Below are 17,700 nucleotides of genomic sequence, written 5' to 3'. Positions count from 1 at the left end.
AGCAGCCCCACTGCTGCACAGCCCCCTCCTGCTACCAGAAGGTGCTGGCATGTCCTGATAATCCCATCTGTTAAAAATGCTTGATGTAATTGAGGAAAAATGCTGTTATTTACCTTTTGCTCATCTCAACTCAGTTTGAAGAAAAGGCTCTGCTCTCTTTGCTTGGGGAGGACATTGTCCAGAAAGGTTAACGATAGAGGATGTTTATATGGGAACGGAGTTTCCCAAGGAGGGAGCTGGGTGGAGGAGATGTGTCCTCCAGTCGTCATTTTAATTTCCTGTTTTTAAATGACCGGTCTCAGCCTTTTAGAAAGAATACAGGGGCAAGCTGTGTTGGATGTGTGCTTTGCCATCATGACAGTGTGAAGTGAATGAACTGATGCCTCCAGGCCTGCTCATGGAGGCCCTCAGGGCTCAGAAGCCCAGCATCTGCCATGGGTTGGGTGGTCCCGTCTTTGGAAAACAGCCACTTGCCAGAGGGCACCTTCAGTTTAACAACAGGAGGGGTGTATCAGCGATGTGAGACACTTGTTCCACCTTTAGTGCTGCCTAGTATGATACGTGCCCCATAAGAGCTATAGGGCATTTGATGTGGTTACCTGATAGGCTCCTGGACCTTCTTCCCCACTCGCACCCATGCAGTGGCTACACCCAGCCCTGTAGCAGCACCCAAACCTCTTATGGGTCTCCAGGGGTGTCATGTCAACCTGCTAGCCAGGAACTTCGATGGACAAAGACATGCCGGCCGTCTTGCTGGAGGTAGGGTCTGGAATAGTGCTGTTTTGCCTCCAGATGCCCAACCAAATTTATGCATCAGCACAGCCTCCTTGCCCATCCTGAAAACCTGAGAGAAATCGCTCCATAGCTCTTCTGCAGAAGGCACCGGGGAGAGGTGGGGACCTAAGCAGTTTTGGGGCACAATTCCCTGTGTAAAGACACCATCAAAGGTTTGGAAGATAGGTGTGAGCCAGTAAACTGGAAGGGCCATTCCAGCTGCCCATGGTACTGGACTGAGGTTGGACATATTGATGGAGCAAGGTTGTTTGTACCAGCGAGAGCTGCATTATAAAGGGGCTAGCAGATGGATGCCTAACACAAAGGACTGAATTCAGTGCTGACCCGCACCACGTGCAGCCCTTCAGTGGGCTGGCGTGGGGTGCCAGTCAGCTTTCAGTTTGTCCCCAGTGAAGCCCTTATTCTAGTTGGACTCTATTATACAGCATGGGTTTTGCTGCATTAGTGGGAATGGGATCAGAAACACCTATATGGGAGACACTGCCCACAAACAAAAGTAATTTTTCAGTTTTTCACAATTTGACTAGTGTTTCCGGGGAAAAAAAAGGCTCCTGATGGTGATCCGTGTCTAAAATTTCTGCTAGGTAGCTGCATCCTGCTGTGTCCTGCCCTGACCCTACATCATTTTCAGCTGTCACCGGCTGTCCCTTGCTCTTGCCTTGTGGACTGTGTGAAACAAAACAAGAACAAGTACAGCACAAAAGTGCGAACGGCCTGTGCTGCAGACCTCCCTCGGGCTCTCTTCAAGAACAGAGGCCGGGAGCCAGCGGCTCTGGAGACGTGCCCTGGGTGAACTCCAGGAGAAGACAACTTGCTCCGCACGCCAGCAAACAGCCTCTCACCGGCGCGGCTGAGGGGCACCAAGCTCCTGGCGCTCGCTAAAGCAGCCAGCGTGGGGTCAGGGCACAGCAAAGCGAAGCCTGAAGGTCTCTTTGTGGTTTCCAAAAGGGTGGGTTGGACTTCTGGGCAAGCAGCACCTCTGCTGCTCCTGCCCGCTCAGCACCCCGCCGCCTTCTTGCCATGGCAGCACGGGGCTGGGGAAGCTCCCCCTTAACTTTCTCATACAGTGCAGCAGAAAGTCTGTTATTTCTGCATAGCCTGGAGCTCAGACAAGCTACTCTAAGTCTGGGTCTGGCTGCCTGCAAAAAGCATTACCCAGCTTTTGTTTGCTTGGCTTTGTTTTCCCTTTTGTTTCCCCCTCTTATCTTTTTTTTTTTCATTCCGAGTAGGGGGAGCACTTGAATCCCCAGCAAATCAGCGCAAGATCGATTTTTAGCAACGCCTAACGTATCCGCGGCTCTCCTGCAGTCAGAAGAAGAGAGCAGAGGAACTGTGCTGAGCTGCAGTGCCGTGGGGTGCCTCCGTCGTCCACGTACACCAAGGTCGGAGCGGGCAGCCCGTGGGCAGCGAGAGCGGCCGCTCGTCCTCCTGCCCGCTGCAGCCGACTCGCGCGCCCTGTGCTGCCTCTGACAGGGACCCGGGTTTCTGTCCATATATACATATATTTCTAACGTGTGGCAGAAGCGACGTCAGGCTTACCTTTGGGTGGTTGTGGGTTTTTTGGCACGGCGATCGTTTGACCTCTCTCCCTGCTCTGCAGTGAAGAGGAAGTTGACTGAATGTTTGTTACATTTTGTAGATTACGGATGCCCATCTACAGCATATGTTTACAACGAATTTATAGACCCCTATAAAGGGGCTTACAGGCATTATACTTAATTAATGTGGCAGAAATTATGTTATTGTAATAACTGCCTGGCCTTTAGAGGTAAAACTCAGAGCCAAGGATTCCCAGATGAATCATCTCCGATAAGAACCAGAAATGACACAGGACATATATTGTATAGTGAATTTGTTTGGATTGGTACCTTTAGGGTATTCAGCCTTGCCAAATCTCTGCGGAGCTGACACAGTTTATTACACATTTTCATTTATTAAGAGATTATTTGACTGCAGTTTGTTGTTTTATTGTACAGCAGGTGATAATTTTACACTAAATTAACTGTAACATCTCTGTTAGGAACAGGCCAAAGAGGATTCTTGCTATGATGCTAAATACTAAGTAATGGCTTTTATTCATCAAGGGAGTAATTTACTCTCATGTGCAGGGCTTGAATAAGACTCTCCACCAACCTGTTATTAGCCTGTGCGTGTATGCGGTTCAGGTTAGGGTTAATGGGTCTTGTGCCAATGCAGGCTGCCTCTTAGAAACAGATATCTGTGCTAGCTCGCTACTTTGAGGGTTGAGTAAAAAATGGTTCAAGGCTACCACATCTGCACTTAGGCAGACAAATGGCCACTGAGGTCTGGAGGTGGGTGATGCTCGTCGTGGCAGCCCAGGAGCCCAGCTTTTAGCATCAGAAGAGGTTACAGCTGGGCAGGCAAAAAAGTGAAAGCTCCTAGCACAGCCTGACTCCTCAGTAAAATAAAAAGATGCTGTTTCTGTTCCTGGCTTAAATATTTGTTATTTCAACTGTTAATTCAACCAGAAAAATAATTTTCAAACCTTTTATAAAAACAAAGGAAAAAACGAGCAACAACAACCATCCCCCTTTTCCCACAGAAATTAATAACTATTGAAGGAAAAATATTTATTCAAAAGCCCCTTTTTCCATTTAAAATAGATTACAGATGAAAATAATTTGCTTATCCCTTAATGAAGTCCATTATACCAGACTAGTTTCATAGTCTGTCTCACACAGATACCGTCGAGTTAAGCTTTGTGTTGGGAGATGGGAATTCCACACCAAATTGAATTGGAGACTGAAGCAGGAACAATTATGGCTGCAAATTATTAAAGCTTTGCTATATTGGAAATTCACAGCATGCTTATAGTGGTAACTTACTATTAAGAAGAACCATACTACAAAGCTAAAAATAGAGGAAAAAATCAGAACCATATTGCTTTGATCACAATTCCATGTTTAAAGAAAGTAATCATTGGCGAAATAATCCCCTTCCCAACTGCGCCGCGGATTAGCTTTGGTTAATGCTAACATTTCCTTTATATGGATCACATCAAGGGAAAAATTATCAATTAAAATCTAGGGCTGAGTAAGTAATTCATTGTAAATAATTTACTCGAGGGAACCCCCTGACACACACACGCTCTTTCTCACTTATGACTTTTCTGCAAGCACACCCTGACTTTCAGCACATGATACTGGTGAGCAATAACTTACCGAGTGGTTAGCTGTGAGTTACACACATTTGTTCTGACTGGACAAGCAGATGAAGTCTTATATTTCTACCTGCTGAAGGGATGATCAGAGCTCCTAAATTAGGTGTCCAGTGTATTTTTTTTTATGATTAGTTATTCCAAATTGTCTTCTGGGGAATATTTTCTAGCACTCCTTTTAAAATTCACTACTCAAAGATCATTCTGCGGCAAGCTTGTTAGCTGGAGCGCTCACAGAAAGCTGCTACCAAAGCAGTGCACATCCACATGCTGAGAATATGAAAAATTATTCTTAACTACTTTTTGCAGTATTCCCCAGATCTGAAAGCATTGAATGGGCTTGTCTGGTTTATTGATTTGGGGGTGTTTGTTATTGTTTTTGGATGAGGGAATGTGAGACTATGTAAATGGCTGTTGGCTATTGCCTTTTGGGAATGACATTTGATTTCTTCCCCCCTCTCCAATTTTTTGGAGTCCCTGTTTGCTGCGAAGGAAACATATAGCCAATTTCCAGCTCATCGTTAATGTGGGTTTGGGTTTTTTTTTCAACAGCAAGGGCAATACCAGCCTATGAAACAAAACTCTCCCAGGCACCAGGCCTGGGAATTAAGTGTTTGTGAGTGGGAGGCTCTGCCTGTGCATCCCAGCTCAGATGCAAGCATTTGGGGAAAAAACGTGTGCACTTGAGAGCGGAGGAGGTGCATGGCACCCCATGGACACCAAAGGCACACCTGCGCAGAAGGTATGCTTGAGAACGAATCCTTTGCTGGATAGCTTACAAAAGCTGCTGCTCCTAAAGCCACCAGCAAAAAAAGATGAGCAAATCTGGGAATAAACTGAGATTCAAACAAATCCTTTGTGCACATTCAACATATCTTTTGTGCAAAGTTGAGAATTGAAATGCATTCGATCCTTTGAAGGAAGTTACAGTCAGCGCATTTTTAGAGGGATGCGGTCTTGTGCCTGGACTGGAACCTTCAGGTCCCTTCTGCCCTTGCCTCTGTAACAGCCCAGTGAGGTACATCTCTGTGGTTTTTAGCTGGCACACAACAGCATAGTGGGAGCTTGTAAAGCCCTGAGAGATCCCTAAGTGAGGGCTGTTCTACAAGGGCCCACTGAGATTACAACAGACAGGATTGCAAACAGTGATGTTAGCTGGCATGAGTGACATGAACATCAACTAGATCATGTCTATTTCTAACATCCAGCAAAATTATTAGAACCACTACTTTTATCATCAGCAAGGATAAAAAAACCCTAAAAGGATAGGGCTACTATGGGACATCCTATACAAAATGATGCTTGGAGGTTGCACCACTGTATATGCTATTAAGTTACATTTCTACCTATCTAGCATCCCTGTAGCCTGCTCAAAGAGCTGTAAGTAAAACCTGAGCAGCTGATAACCACTTCACAAATGAAAACCTTGATTTTATTTGATGGTGTAAGACTTGAGTAGAAAATGGGGGGAAAACACAGAGCAGAATAAATTTTATTAGTAGAGTAGATGTGGCAGAATAATTACAATTTCTGGGAGAGTCTTGGAAACAGCATAAGAAGGCTGGAAAAGAAATAGCAGCTTAAATTTTGATTGTCTGTTTGGGGTGATAGTAAAGTCAAGAGTGCCATTTCCAGTCTAAAATCCTTATATCCAATACTACAGAGCATTAGAGCCTAAATAAGGATTTGAATACAAATGTCTTCAACTCCGGCTCACCACAAAATTAAAGGATCTGTTCCAGGAAATACAGTATCCGCATGAAGCGACCCCCCTAGATCTATGGCTTTGAAGCTTAAGTTTTAATTTGGGATTAAGAAAAAAAAAAAAGTTGCACAAGGCCCTGCAGAAGTCTGACATGGTGTCCTGGAAGAGATCCTGTGCCGCTGCCGGCTCAAGCAGAGCTGGGTTGGAGGTCTCCCCACTTGCCCGCCCCGGAGAGGGAACGCTGCCCGCGGTGATGCTGCTGATGCGAGGGTGATGCTGCTGGTGCGAGAGTGATTCAGCTGCAAACACAGAGAGAAACGCTGAATCCAGGACAGGCGGGATGGCACACAGGCTGGCTGTGCCCCAGCAATGCTGGTTTTAAAGCCAACCACACGTGTTTTGTGTTAAGGCTGGCCTCCCTCTGTCCAAATGCGTTGCAGATTATGGATGATGTGGGCTTTGCATGGGTAATTTTTTCTTTCTCATCTTGGTATAAGGCAGCCCAGGAGACACTATCATATATGATGTGTGCATTTTTCTTGCGCTCTGTGTTTCATTTACTCAAAAGAGCTTCTTAGCAGCCCAGATACAGTAGGTGACCGCTTCCATTACTCTCAGCGTTGTGCAACGTTATTATTTTGCTTGTCCTCTTTTATGTGCAGGCTTGAGTGCACTTGGAAGCCCCAGGCAGAGCTCACTCATTTAGGGACATCTGAACTGGGGTAAAATAAGATATCCAGTAGGTTTTACCATCACGCCTTTACCTCCTAGTGTAGACAGAGCTGGCCGTAGAGTCATCTTCAGTAGATGCCCATGGGTGGCCCTACCAAACAAGATGCCTCAGCGCTGGAAGTGCTGTGTCCCAGCAACGGCGATGGCAGGGTCCTGGGATGCGGGGGATGCTGTTAGCTGAGCTGCTTTGGAGCTGCGGCTGGGCCACGGCTCCAGTGCTGGGCCAGCTGGCTCCGGGGTTTGTGGCCTCTGTGGTGTTTTCCCTGGGTCAGTGTCACAGACCCGGCAGCACCGGGAGGCTCTGCCTCGGGGTGACAGCGGGGAGTCACCGACCAGCCGCACCGACAAGCTGCCAGCTGCCCAGTTGCTCTGTAAGCAATTCTGAGCTTGGGTTTTGGTTTTATTTATTCGGTTACATAAAATATTCAAATTTGAAAAAAAACCCCAAACCCCACAACACCTAAAGATATTTCCAGAGAACAGTATTTTCCGTCTGCTCCTGCTGGGCAGGGGCCCTGGCCCTTCGGCCCCTGGGGCAGCAGTTTCCATTTTGAGCTCTGATGTTCTTCGGTCAGACCTGGCTACAGGAGCCTGTCCAAAATAGGGGCCTCCTAAGCCTGGTTCACGAGCCACTTGCAAGCTCCACTCCAAGGTGAGTGTGTGCAAATTCACTGGCTGTATTCCTTGTCTTTCTTGCTTGTTGTGCAACTAAAGACTGGTTTCTGAGTGATCCCACTGTGCATCCTGAGTCCTGCAGGGAGACATGCCAGCACGAGCCATATTAGTAAAAAGAGCTAGTAAAAGGGTAGACAACTTTATTTTAGCCAGTGAGAGAACATGTGCATCGCAGCTCAGCTGTGGGCTTGGAGGGCCAGGGAACCTTTGGTGAGGGGCTGCTGCTCGGCAGACACGGGTTGTAATTTTTTCACCTGGAAGAGCTGCATCTTCCCAGGGAGGGAAGAGCCTCCGAATCCCTCCTGTGATGTCTTAAAACATTTTGAAAATTTTTCCCTTTTTCAAATAAAGAACTCATTAACTTTCTGTTCCTCTGAGTCCCCGTGCTTCCCATTCCCAGAGGCATAACATTGAGCCTAATCACCAACTAGAACAACTGAGGCCTTTATTTTGGTGTAAAGCTGCATGAAAAAAAGAAAGTCCCCTGTGTATACAGCTGTAACACTTGCATGATTGTAAGAAAAATGGAGGAACCCACAACTGATTTCCAAATCTGCGTCTTCCTTTTTCCTATAATGAGCATGATGCATAATTTACACGGGCAAGAAAACGTATGAAGCTGATTATTTTTTTCTTTCTGTTTGTTTTCATTCAGTTGCAGAAGGGCTGGAACTCCAGAAAGCTGAGATAAGAGCCCTACCCTTTCCTTGCTGTGGCGAGCACGATATGGAGGATGGAGAGGAACTCAAGGTACAACCGTGAGGACTTGGTTGGGTCTTTCCAGCAGCTATCCAAAAAAACCCCGTCTTGTCTCTTTCCTGTTTTGAAAAGGAAGAGCATGAGAGCCATGGTGTGAAATGCTTAGCGGTGTCGGGGACAATCAACGTCTCAGTCACCGAGATACCTGCCCACACCCAGGACTATGGCAATAAACTGCTGACTACAACCAATATTATAAAAATTCCTCCCTGGATGCCTTAGACACATCAGTGGTTTTGCATGTGTCGAAGACTCACTGGGCGATGACATATTTCCTCCCTGGGTTGACTCATGAGCTGCTCCTCCTGGTTATTATGAAAGTTGGAAGCACTTTAACGTTGCCTGCTACAAGTACATTTCATGGAAAGAGAGAAAAATCTCAATATTATTTCTGCATTCAGTGATTTGACCCTTTCACTTTTGCAGTTGGTGAGCTTTGCCACTTTGACATTTATTAAGTAGCTTGTTAGTGGCAGAAGCAACGACAATAAAATTTGTGTGTTTAATTTAAAGCAAACAATCTCCACTGTTAATTTGGCCTTCAAGGCCTGAAGTAAACAACCGCATTTCAAGGGAATGCTACTAAGGAAAGAAAAGTCTGTTGGGTGCTACTTTTTTTAAATGATGAGACAAAATGTTTAACGGTCTAAAAGCTCTAAGCCCCGAGTTGTTACAGGGAGATAACAGCTCCGTTAATTAGGTGATCAAATAATACTTTATTAGTAAATTCTTGCATCGGTCTGGCATGGCTTGTGCTTGTTTATGAGACATGTGACTCTCTTCTTTTGAGCATTTATAATATTCCAGTAGGTTATTTAATGTAATTGCCGTAATTCTCTAATCCGTATATTTTCATCAGTGTTGTGTGTTGATTGTGACCTGGTTCAGGGTATTTGTCTGTGCTGATTTTCAGCAGCTGACAGGAAAAAAATAAGAGGTCTTTTCATGATGGGCAAGTTTGCGACTGATTCAGCCCTTGTTTTCTGTCACTCACCAGGAGAGCTGAGACGGGTAGATCCATGTACTTGAGCTCATTCCGAGTTAGCACCACGCCAGCACGTGGGCAGAGGGGAAAGCGAGAGGGAAGAGGCTGGATAAAGCCATTAGGGCAGCTGACAGGGAGACCAGGAGCCGACCCAGCTCCCCTGCCGCTGACTTCTGAGCAGGGGCAGTTTATATGGGGATGGACAACACCTCCTGTTGCGGCTGCTTGCCCTGCCGCACGGACAGTGAAACCGCCCGTGAGCTGCTGATGGCCAGAGCTTACAGCCTGGTGGTTTAAGGGAGACTAAAATCACTGCTGACCCACCTTGAAACGTGGGCTGTAGGCAGAGCGCTCAGGCGTGCGGCAAGAGCCGGCGTGGGGAGCCGGAGGGACGGCGGCAGAGCTCTACCAGCAGAAGTCACCCGGCCCTCGAGTCAGCGCCAGGACATCTTGCAGGGACGTGGGCTGCCCAGATTGAAATCGCTGGTGGATTTAAACCAGACCTAGCATTTCGCAACGCAGCCTCTCCCTGTAGTTGCCGTATCCGTTTGTATATCAGGCAGCTCCTTCACAGCCTGCAGTACTTTTAACACGTAATATACATGTTTATCTCAATGCGGGATAGACACCAATTAACACTGCTTGTTAATGAGGGCACAATCAACTTGAATAACCTTGAACCACCGGGTGCACACAGTGATGTATGAATGAGAGGTTAACTGCAGATGACAGCTCATTTCTTTTTGTTCTTCTGCCCAGAACATCCTGCCAATACACGCATTATAAATAACGCGTTCTTGTGATGGTAGCGGGGGCATTTCAGAAGTGAGTGTCGCTTCTTTGTTTTAGGAGTGCTTGCATGACATTCGGGGTTTCAGCCTTAATACCATCTATTGCCTCGGCGGCTGGGATCAGCTGTTTCCCCCCAGGATCTCCACTGCTGGTACCCTCGACCGCAGCCCCGTTCTGCTTTCTGAATTAGAAAGTTGAATGTGAAACAGATTAACTTAAAAACCTACAGAAAAGGGCAAGTGGCATTTTTGATGTGCCTGAGACGCCCGGGCCCATCTGACTCACAGTTCACAAGTTGCAGAGCGGTGTCATTCGTAATTCGTGTTAATGCTCACTTGCTCACCCACCCACAGCTGTGTTATATACTGCTTTTCCATGCAAAACACTCAGCCAGCAATAAAGCCCGGTTACCATCACGCTATCTCCGCTCTCGCACAGATTATGCCACCTCAGTGTTCTTTCTGTGGGGAATATATTTACTTGCTGTAAGGAGCCATCTAGTGAGGGTTTACTGCACATAAAATCAAAGTAAGCGTTTCTTTACTGTTTCCAGGCAATACCGAAAGAAAAAGTGCTATTTTTCTTTTTCCTCCTCCCCCCCTCCATGTGCTCCTGCTGCACTGGAGCCACAGCGAAAGCAAACAGCTTGCGCAGGTGAAGCTGTGTGGGACTGAATGCTTATTCCTCTGGCCACCTCTTTACAAAAGACAGGGAGCACGCACGCTCACCCTCGCTCAGCTCTGCTCTTGAGGTACCCACGCGGAGCAAGGAAGAGTCCCAAAGGACCTGCCCTCTGCGCCGGCAAGAGCGAAAGCAAAGCGAGTGGGTGGAGAATACAGGGAAGGGCCACGCTAGGCAGAAGTGAAAGGCCTGGTCCCATCTTAGCAAATGGGGAGCGGAAGAACAGAGCAAGCTGGTGAAGTGCCCCTTGTCATGCAGGCAGCGATGGCATAGCCGGGAACTTAATGCAATTTACAGAAGAGCCTCAATCAGCAGACAGATGAAGACAGCCACGTTTGAACGGTGGGCACTTCTGTGCTAGTGTTTTGTTTGGTTTTTTTTTGTTCTTTAAAGAACGATGAACTTCAGCAGATGAAAATGTGAGGGTAGAGTTGAGAGTGTCAGTGCACTACAGAAATTTGAAGTTACTGCTCCTGGAGCATCAAAAGTACAGCTACATTGCAAATCTATATTGTTATGAATTTTACAGTTTGCAGAAGGTACTGAACACACCAAGTTAAATATTAAGCACTCAGTGAAATGACAAGCAGCTTTTCTACAGGGTAGAAGTAAGATTTCGCGTTGTGCTCTGAAACTATACCCAGTGGGTGTGGCTGGGTGGAGGGAGGGGGTGCAGGACCAGCATCATTCATTTTGGTTGTACGGAAGCAGTCTCCAGGCTAAATCCGAGCGGCCACAGGCAGCGGGGTCTCCGTCGGGGTGTGCCTGGGATGCTCCACAGCAGGTGATGTGCTGGACTCTCCATCGTGACATTCACTGTGGAGCCTCCTCCGGTCCCTGCGAGCCTCTTGGGGTGGGAGTTTGCAAGCAAACAAGCAGCTGCGCATCACTTTGAGCAGCCTTATGCTGTGCTGGCACTGGAGTAATCCTCCCCATCTCCTGCCTGTGTATTTCCAGCGCTGGTTCTCAGCTTTTCCATCCCTCCATAGCTCAGCTTGGTGCTCTCCCATGTTGTCCTCGGCTCAGTTGCCTTAGGGACAACTGGCCAGCCCTGGATGGGAGAGTGCCGAGTGTCAGCTCTTCCGTAGGGCTGAAAAAAATGGCAGGCACACTGGAGGAAAGAGATGCTGAGGCATTTGACACTGTAGTACACAATAAACAGGACAGTAATTTTTCATAGCTATACTGCATATCAGGATAGGGAAAGTAATCCAACTTTTATAAACAAGCCTTTATTCTACAAAACCCAGACACGCTCTCATGCACAAGAAAATGCACTGAATTATGAATGCCTGTCATTTTACAATAACCTTTTTTTTTTTTTTTTTTTTTGGGAAAATACAAACAACGAAAGTTTTTTTTTTTACAGGGAGAAAATCCCCATTTTTAGTCTGTGGAAAGTATTTGACTACATCAATGATTAATAGGTTTAATGTAATAGCTGCAACTGAAATTTAAAAAGCAAACAAGCCAAACAGAGCCGAATGGATTTGTTATAATGATTTCATTAGGGATTTTTAAAAGTTTGCTTTATACTTGCAGTTTGTTGTCAGAAAGAATTGGCTGAATTCAGTCAAAATGGTTTGTTCTTTGTCTGTCCGTGGTCACCATAGCTACCATTTCAATCTGTTAACATATGTGGTATTATTTTGTTCCTTTCTCTTAAACTCTGCTCACAGATGCTGTCAAGATTTTCCTTTGTACATATCTGATCGGTTCGTGCCAGGTTTGGCTCCACGCCTTTTCAGATGAGAGCCTCTATGATGAGGACGAGGTGGTTAGGCACTTAGTGCAGCAATGGAGACAGAAGGAGAAGCTGGAGTGGGGATGGCTTCTACTCCACTATGGCATGGGATCTGTGAGAAATATCTTGGGAAGATGTTCTCAGAAGTGTATCTTTTCCCTGGAGAGGTAGGTATTCCCTGGATGTGCTGTGGCAGATCTTCAGCTGCCGTAAATCAGTATAAATGCATTCATTTTAGTGGTGCTGTCATGCCTGCTGATGGTCAGGTCCTGTGATGTTGCTCATTACACAGGTTTTGGGTAAGGAGCCAAGAGATGAAGGGAGGCATGGCTACATAATTTTAAATAAATAAGTAATAAGATTGTATAGCCCCTATGCTCTTGCTCTTTCCAGTCTTAGAAAAGGTTCAGGTTGACACTGAGTAAGGAGGTGAATCCACTCTGTACAATGGAGGTGACTGGAATATCTAGTGGAGATCAGATTATCCACACTTCACATTTTAATTGGCATTGAGTGGGGAAAAGAGCCAGTTTTCTCTATTGCTGAATGTGAAGATGATTGAGATGGCTTCATTTTCTTTCCAGCTGTGAAGCAGGCAGGTAAATGTATTGATGTGAGTATGTATGCAGTACAGTTTATAGCGGGGAAGCCATAAGAGAAATCAGATAGTCTGGAAAATACACAATTTTCTTTCACAACAAAGCTCTCACAGTAAAGAGTAAAGTTAAGGTGAGTCTGTCTCCTTTTCTTTTTTTTTTTCATCATAGTATAAAAGCCTTTTTTTAAAGCTCTCTGGGTCTGATTTTCGGAGCCGCTGAGCACCCTGCTCTCTGATTTCTTTTAACTGGAGATGTCGGTGTTCAGCATTTCTGGCAGCCGGGGCCCCTCTACTAATGCCTGCAGAGAGTAGCTGGAGAAAGTGTGAGAAACATTATTGTAATGAGGGGCTAATTCTGCCTCTTCTTCCTGCCTCTCAGTGCAGATGAAAGAGTGCCTGCGAGTCATGTTATGTGCATGGAGAAAGGGAATTCTGTTTTACTGGCTCTGGCTCCCCAGGCGCAGGGATGCTCTCCTAGCACAACTCACAGTAAGTCACATCTGTATTTCCAGTATAAGGCCCATTTTTAAGGACTCCTAGTTCGGCTATAAAAATTCACTTAGCGTGCATGAATAGAAACCAAATTGACAAGATAGACCATAACTGCTCTGAAAGGGCCATTAGTTCCTGTCATATGAAAAATCCACGTTTAAAAAAGCGAGTATTGTTCACATTTGCACAACAGGCTGTAACTGTTCCTTCTAAGTCATTATAGCCTGTACAGAAATAATCATTTTCAAAATCACTATTGATACCACAGGCACAGAAACAGCAGGAAGCAGATGCCTGTGCTTGATATTAATCCAGAGCCTTCCAGTGCCTCTGATCAGGTTCGGATCAGTCTAAACTGTACATTTACGCTGATGTAACTGAGAAGAGGAAGACCACAGTACAAAGAATTGATGTGATGACTGGGAGTTTGGTGCAGGGTTTCTGGTGTCCTCAGATGAATGTCAGCGGTGCAGTGGCTGTGAGAGTGTACCAACAAGTTGTCCATTGAGAAACACCATCCATCCCCTGTGCTCAGCGCTGCTGGGGAGGGTAGGGGAAATGCATCTGTATTTGGTCCTTTTGGTGTTTAATAAGGGAAAAGCCCAGGGCAGATAGGAATGTAGCTCTTTTTTTAATTGTGATTTTAAGATGTACTAGGTTATGGCATTTTCTAAAATTGTTTCTTTAAGCCAGTGATTAATCCCTCACTTGATGTCAAATTGAAGTTTCTTTGATTTTTTTTTTCTTTTCTTTTGCAGGTTTTCATGTGTTGCAGGTTTTCCTTAGACAAATAGTAGTGAGGAACTCACTTTGATTTCTCTCTCCTCCCCCTGAGATTGCTAGCATTTGAGATTTCCAGATTATATTTGGAATGAATGGAAGAGAGAGTGTAAAATCAAAGGTTGGCACTAGAGTCCTGATGAGTTGTGCTATGCCTTAGGGGTGTGTTCATGGAAACACTGGGCCTGAGCCTTCTTGTACTGGTTTTACAACAAAGGGGATTTCCAGGGATTTCAGCAGAGTGATCCCCATGTTTGTCAGAAGGATGTGAATAAGACGACTTTCTCTACTCCCACGTGTGCGTATGGACATACCAACCTATACATTTTTACTCTCTTACAAAAGTTTTCTTGGACCTGTGACTATGCGTTTTGAGGGCAATTTCAGATGAATTTCTAACAGTTCCCTTTCCCATGGGAATGCCAGTGGTCAGAGGCCCTGTAGGATACCCCTGGCTGAATTTCCCTAAGATCATGCTATGTCATGGGAAGAGATTGGGCTGAATGGTGGAGTAAAGGGGGCTGTGTTGGCAGAAAGTCAAACTGGGGATTTTTTGGTAGGATTTCAGGAGCAAGCAGCTGCCTCTCAGCTGGACCTCTCCTCCCCATTGCTGGGATTACAATAGCAGCAAGGCAAGTGAAGAGGACCTTCAGGGAGGCAGGACACTGCCTGGCTGAGGGACTTCGCTGCAGGGTTTCTGCTGGAGCCCCGGACACCAGAGTGCCTCCGTGGGAGCGTGCAGGCAGGGGGCTTGCCTGCCAGGTTGCAAAGGTGGGACCCCTCTCTCTGGGCTGCCTTTTCTGCTCCCACCAGTGGACTGCAACGACGTGGGCCGCTGGAAAGCTGCCACTGTGGAGGGTCTCGCATAGAGGAGTTGTCCTGCTGGATCCGGCTGATGCTTCTTGTAGCCCATTAGCCTTGCCACTAGCAGCATCCTTCAAAGGTAACAGCACAGCACTGTGCAAGTAGCTGCTCCTGGGGAAAGCTTCCTCCCTCGCTCAAGAAAAAAAAGGAGATTGATTTAAATGCTGAAGTGCAAGGGATTGTATTCCTTGCAAAGCTCTTAAAATTAATATCTGCTGTTAAAGCCCTGGATCTCTTAATGTACAGCATCCAATCTTTGTCCCATTAGGTCTTGTGACCAAGAGCTCACTGAAGGGATTGTGTGCATTTCTTGTTTGAAATCTCCTGTGAGAAAAATTAAGTTATTGGACTCCTGGCCGCCCTGAAAACGATGGCAGCTGTCCCCTGCATCTCTGTCTCCCTTCACAGACTTTAGCATTGCGTGCTGGCTGCCCCGCTGCTGAGATGATGATGATGGAGAGGAGCGAAATGAAAGAAGTTTATAAAAAGAGAGTGTTATCTTCCCAGGTAAGTGCAGTGCTAGCTGCAATTGTCCCTACGATGAAGTGGCTCCTGAAAAGGAAATCTTTTTTTCCCCATTTGTTTTTTTTTAAGGAGTGATGAATCTCTTCACACCTTGTGTTTCTCTTCTGATACAGCGATTTTTTACTTAAACACAGAACTGAGTGGAGCAAACCCATCAGCTATCTGAGGCTTTCTACTCTGATTTTGCTACGTGCCCCTTCCTCATCCTCAGGAAGGGAACGGTGTCTGTCCCACCTCATACGAGGCTTTGTTTCTGTGAGAAGGCACCAGTTGTGGAGGGGTTAATGGCACCAGAGCCTAGCTCCTGTCTCATCCCCTCTCCCTGCAGTCTCTTCCCACTTTCCTCTCCTGAGCCCTTCTTTAGGGCTGCTCAGGGGTGCAGGGTGGGGGGCAGAGAGGGGCTGCCTGCTCTGGGTGCTGTCTGCCGGGGGGTGCCCCCGCTCCAGAGCCCCCCCGGCTGGGGAGGTGGGGGAGCTAAGAGGGAACAGGGCTCCTCAACAGCCTGAAATTTAATTAGCTGAGAGAAGCTCCCAGGAGGAAAAGGAGAGAGGGGAGTCCAGTGGGAGCAACATGGGGTGGCGGGGAAGGCCATACGCCCCAGGAGCCAAATCCCTGCTGAGGGGATGCTCATAGCAGCATGTACAGATGGGTGACTCCTGTTCCCCTCAGCTTCACAAGCTGTGAAATAGCTCCTAGCACGGAGGCTGAAACAAACCCACTGGGGTCTGCGTTCACACTTCGCTGGGATAGGCGAGGCGTTCTCCGCAACTCTGCCCGCACCAAGGCATCGTGTTTGTCCCGTTGCTCTGCCTGGCATCGCCAGCCTGCGCCTGCGCAGGATTTCAGTCCCATCCTCTCCTTCCTCGCAGGGCCAGCTCTTAGTGCCTCCCCTCTGGGCCAGCCAGGAGCCCCGCTCCAGGCCAAAACGGGTTCCCCTGCCACTGCGGCTCCCCTGGTCCCACCACGCTCACCCCACAGCTGCCAGCAGCCCTTCTCCTGCCTGAGCCCGCTGATCCAACCCCAGCTGCCTCTCTGCACCCTCGCACTCCCACCACGGTCCTCCCCGTATTTTTTCCGCTGGCCTCCCACTCAGTACAGGATATGAGCCGTTCTCTCCAGTGGGAAATGAAAGTTTGGATTAAAATTTGCAGTATTATTCCTTCTCTAAAAGCAGCTTTCAGGCTGAAAGGCTCCAAGGACAAATTTCCAAAGGAGCGCAGGAGCTTTAGGGACAGATTTTTAAGGTCTTTTAGCTACATTAAAATGAAATTAGATGCCCCTTGGGATTTTTTCAGCAGAAGGAGGTGTTTTTGAAATTTGCATGTGATGTCTGTTTATGTCTGTTAGGCATCTAAATGCTTCCAGAGATTCGGGTTTTGAACACCTAAGTCCCCTTGAAACCAAAGCAAGCCAGGCATCAACTCCCCTACATTCCTTCCAAATTCCAGCCAAAATTGTTGTCAAACTTGGAGCACAAAGTTCTAATGTAAGAGATTATAAACCCGATTTCCGCTCTGCTTTAGCAGGCAGCTTAGCACCAGGGAAAAAAAAACAACCCATAGTGTTGACTGTATAAACATCTTGTTCAAAGGGTAACACTTTCCTGATTAATAGCCTTTCAGTATTAAAAACAATCAGTCTAGATTGTGATTAATTGTCCCTTCTACTACTAGTAACCAAATATATGTATGTGTATATACATACATACATACATATATATATACACACTTGTGTAAACACACAGGGACATTCTCACTGGAGTAAGCATTTTTAGTGTGTCTGTTTTAAAGGAAAATACAATATGCAGGAGGTGAGAGCCGTTTTTTACAACTCGGGCAAACGGGAAGGGTTTTAGCTCTTTTAACCCTTTGTTGCAAGAACCAGCAGCCCCAGGGATGCGCGGTGAGCATTGCTGGCCTGGGGAAAGGCACGGAACGCTCACCTGGGCAGGGAGGAGACCAAGAAAGAGGCAGAAGATGCTTTGCTTTTCGTCCGGGGAATGAAGGCTGCTTAGTTGTTGGGCATCCTGGCTCCATTTCTGTTTCATCTGTATTTTACTTGCGGGACTGACAGGGTTAATGACAATAAAAAGTTTTCATTTAAAAGTTGGCTTTTTAGGAGGTGCTTTTCCCTTGACAAAGATAACCAAATTTCAAGAAATTATTTAAAAAGACAGCCCTGCCTGGTGCAACCTGTTAGGCTACAACAAACACACAACAGTGACACCATCTTTATAAGGAAAATACTTTTTTCCCCCCACCTCTTGCTCTGATATCTAAACAGCCGAACAGGTTAACCATTACGTTACAGTAGTGTCCAGAAGTTGCAGTCAAGCTCAGGAGCTAGGAAGAATGCTGTCCTTGATTTATGTGACTCAGTCTGCTACAGATTGTAC

The 17,700-nt window shown here is 46.5% G+C and overlaps 2 long non-coding RNA genes across 2 annotated transcripts in view; both read left to right on the top strand.

Moving 5' to 3' along the window:
- LOC138685420 (uncharacterized) overlaps window positions 1-12,320 on the top strand; it is a 34,619-nt gene extending 22,299 nt beyond the window's left edge. The window contains exons 2-3 of the long non-coding RNA XR_011324659.1: window positions 7,741-7,835; window positions 11,982-12,320. This is a non-coding gene — a long non-coding RNA (uncharacterized lncRNA). The remainder of the gene's footprint in view (window positions 1-7,740; window positions 7,836-11,981) is intronic.
- Window positions 12,321-12,370: 50 nt separating this feature from the next.
- On the top strand, window positions 12,371-17,414 carry LOC138685419 (uncharacterized). The gene is made up of 2 exons (XR_011324658.1): window positions 12,371-15,287; window positions 16,653-17,414. It is a non-coding gene; the product is annotated as an uncharacterized lncRNA (long non-coding RNA).
- Window positions 17,415-17,700: the final 286 nt, after the last annotated feature.

The sequence above is a fragment of the Haliaeetus albicilla genome, chromosome 5, assembly GCF_947461875.1.
Source record: "Haliaeetus albicilla chromosome 5, bHalAlb1.1, whole genome shotgun sequence".
In the NCBI taxonomy this organism is placed as follows: domain Eukaryota; kingdom Metazoa; phylum Chordata; class Aves; order Accipitriformes; family Accipitridae; genus Haliaeetus; species Haliaeetus albicilla.
The sequence above is the reverse complement of the archived record's forward strand: the minus strand, read 5'-3'. Positions and strand labels throughout refer to the sequence as shown.